The sequence below is a fragment of the Saccopteryx leptura genome, chromosome 6 (genome assembly GCF_036850995.1).
Source record: "Saccopteryx leptura isolate mSacLep1 chromosome 6, mSacLep1_pri_phased_curated, whole genome shotgun sequence".
NCBI classification, from domain to species: domain Eukaryota; kingdom Metazoa; phylum Chordata; class Mammalia; order Chiroptera; family Emballonuridae; genus Saccopteryx; species Saccopteryx leptura.
This window is the reverse complement of record NC_089508.1, coordinates 177,221,331-177,224,445: the sequence shown is the minus strand read 5'-3', so window position 1 is coordinate 177,224,445 and position 3,115 is coordinate 177,221,331. Positions and strand designations below refer to the sequence as shown.

Here is a 3,115-nt window from a genome sequence, read left to right as displayed (position 1 = left end):
ACCCGACCGGGATCCACCCGGCACGCCCACCAGGGGCGATGCTCTGCCCACCAGGGGGCGATGCTCTGCCAGAGCCACTCCAGTGCCTGGGGCAGAGGCCAAGGAGCCATCCCCAGCGCCCAGGCCATCTTTGCTCCAATGGAGCCTTGGCTGCGGGAGGGGAAGAGAGAGACAGAGAGGAAGGAGGGGGTGGGAGTGGAGAAGCAAATGGGCGCTTCTCCTATGTGCCCTGGCCGGGAATCGAACCCAGGTCCCCCGCACGCCAGGCTGACGCTCTACCGCTGAGCCAACCTGGCCAGGGCCACATTTTAAAAGCTGGTCACAAATATAGGTACATCATGTGTGATTTTTACTGGCAGGGTCTGTATCACAACACTATTGATGAGTGTTGGAGCATAACCTAATTCTCCTGTTTCTCCTTTGATGAAATAAAGAAAGAGAGATGCATAATGATCACGCATTGCTTTGTAATCATAGTAATATAAAACCAACGAAAGTTGTCTTACAAAAGCAGCCCCAGAAATAAGATGCTGTGAAGAGGATGTGAGTCTCTGTGGCTTCCCTAGGGTTCTCAGCCCCTCCAGACTGTCTTCTTAAAGAGGCAGGGCAGGGGGACGCAAAGGGACATGTGCCCTGTTCCAGGGCTCTCTTACGCTGGGAGCCCAGAAACTGGAAAAGGAGGAAAACCAGACAAATTAGAAACAAAATGTAAATCCCCGATAGTCTAACAAGTAGGGTTGTTGGCTGCTCCACATCCCAGTCCGACGCTTTACCCACTGCGCCACCGCCTGGTCAGGCAACTTGGCTGCTCCTTTTCAACCCAGAGATTCAGGGAGCCCTTAGCACACAAATGGTCTCTACCCCATGACTGAGACACAGTGGGCAGCCCCCCTCGGCGCAGTCCAGACTGTCATGAGGATACCCTTCCCCCGTGCCCGTGGTAAGGGGCACCAGAGGCCAGCCAGGCCACAGCTATGAAAGGAGAAGCTGACTCGTGGCACCTTGCCTTCTCGCCTTCGGGTTCCTTCTTGTGTGGCCGCCCCACCTTTCCCACTTCTTATTTCCAAAGGGCTTCCCCTCCCAGGCCCCGCGCCACCCGCCATTGGTTTTTACTGTGTGTGTGTTCTGTGGAGAACTTCTCTTTGAGGCGAGGGGGGGGGGGGGCTGGCGACCGGGGCTCCTGGCTCTAATCAGATGCAAGAGTCTGGCTCTTCCGCTTAATAGTATGCATCCTCAAGCAAGTAATTAGCAACTCTCAGACTCTGTTTCTCCAGAGTGTCGGCATGTGAACTGGAAAGTTTTCTAAATATTTAATAGCCAATGTCCATTTTGCTAGGTTTCCAGTGGCAAGATTTGGGTCTAAAGATGAGGAAATTTTGTCTCCTTTACTTTCTCCTCTCTACTTTCCAACCAAGTGGTTAGCAGAGAACTGGATTAAAATAATAGAGGATTATATTTTCTCCTGAACTGTAAAATTTATCACAGCTAAAAGAAATCAGAGAAATCGATAACAACCCTCTCCCCCACTTCACCCAGGGAGATTTCCATTAACTGAGTGTATTTATATGCCCAGGTTGCTTCTCTGTGTTTTGTTTAGTGTTCAAAGAATGCACTTGAGGAAAATTCCTTACCTTTCTTAGGGATTTACATTTTACCATATATTTCACATTGTTTGTTGGATGTGTGTGTGTTTTTAATTCTGCGGTGTGCTTTTAAAAACAGCTTTATTGAGATATAATTTACACAAAATAAAATCCACCCATTCTAATTGTCAAATGCATATAATTATTAATATGTAACCACCATCACGTTCTGTCACAGACAGACACTTCCATCTCTCCAGCACCTTCCCAAGCTCCTCTCTGCTGGTAACCCTCTGCGCTCACTTCCAGCCTCAACTGACCAATGACTGATCTGCTTTCTTCTTTTTCTTTTTTGATCTGCTTTCTACCACTATGGTTTTGCATCTTTCAGAATTTCATGTAAATGGAATAGTATAGTATGGCATCTTTCGTGTCCAGATTTTTCACCTGGTGTGATGTTCTTGAGATTTCATCAGTGTTGCCACACATGTCAGAGGTTTGTTCCTTTTTATTGCTCTCCAGCATTTTGTTGTGTGAACGTTGTAGTGCTTGGCTGCTGCCCATAATGCTGTGGACATTTATGTACAAGTCTGTGTGTGGACATGCCTTCATTTATCTTGGGTAAACACCTAAGAGTGGAATTGCTGGGCTTTGTGGCAATCATAAGTTTAGCTAAATTGCTAATTGTCTGTGGCGGGATGTTTTGACTCATCACAAGATCTCCATGCCAGAGGAAGGCAACTCTTTCTGCTTTGCAGATAAAGAAACAAAGGCAGGAGGAAAGTTTGGTGATTTACTCAGATTTTTCTATGAGGTTTGAACATGCTAAGATTAGGACATACATCTCTGGTGTTCTCTTGCTTTTTGGTGTGTTTTCTTTCTTTTTAACCTTTTGCTTTAACACAAGAATGTTAGTTAATTAGTATATAAAATTAAAAAGTATAGATCTAGGCCCTGGCCGGTTGGCTCAGTGGTAGAGCGTCGGCCTGGCGTGCCGGAGTCCCGGGTTCGATTCCCGGCCAGGGCACATAGGAGAAGCGCCCATCTGCTTCTCCACCCCTCCCCCTCTCCTTCTTCTCTGTCTCTCTCTTCCCCTCCCACAGCCGAGGCTCCATTGGAACAAAGTTGGCCCGGGCGCTGAGGATGGCTCTGTGGCCTCTGCCTCAGGAGCTAGAATGGCTCTGGTTGCAACAGAGCGACGCCCTGGAGGGGCAGAGCATCGCCCCCTGGTGGGCACGCCGGGTGGATCCCGGTCGGGCGCATGCGGGAGTCTGTCTGACTGCCTCCCCGCTTCTAACTTCAGAAAAATACAAAAAAGAAAAAAAGTATAGATCTATAAAGGAAAACGGAACCTAAAATCTCTAGTTTCCACTGCTCAGAGGAGACCACTGTTAACATTTTAAATATTGTGGGCTTGTCTGTGTTTCTTCTTAAAAATGGGTTGAGATTGTACATAAACTTTTTTTTTTCTTTTTTTTTTTTTTGGCGAGAGAAACAGATAGATAAGAAGGGAGAGAGATGAGAAGCATCAA

The 3,115-nt window shown here is 47.4% G+C and overlaps 1 non-coding gene across 1 annotated transcript; it reads left to right on the top strand.

The window, feature by feature from the left end:
• The first annotated feature begins 2,534 nt into the window (after nucleotides 1-2,534).
• Nucleotides 2,535-2,610, top strand: TRNAA-GGC (transfer RNA alanine (anticodon GGC)). The gene has a single exon. It is a non-coding gene; the product is annotated as a tRNA-Ala (tRNA).
• Nucleotides 2,611-3,115: the final 505 nt, after the last annotated feature.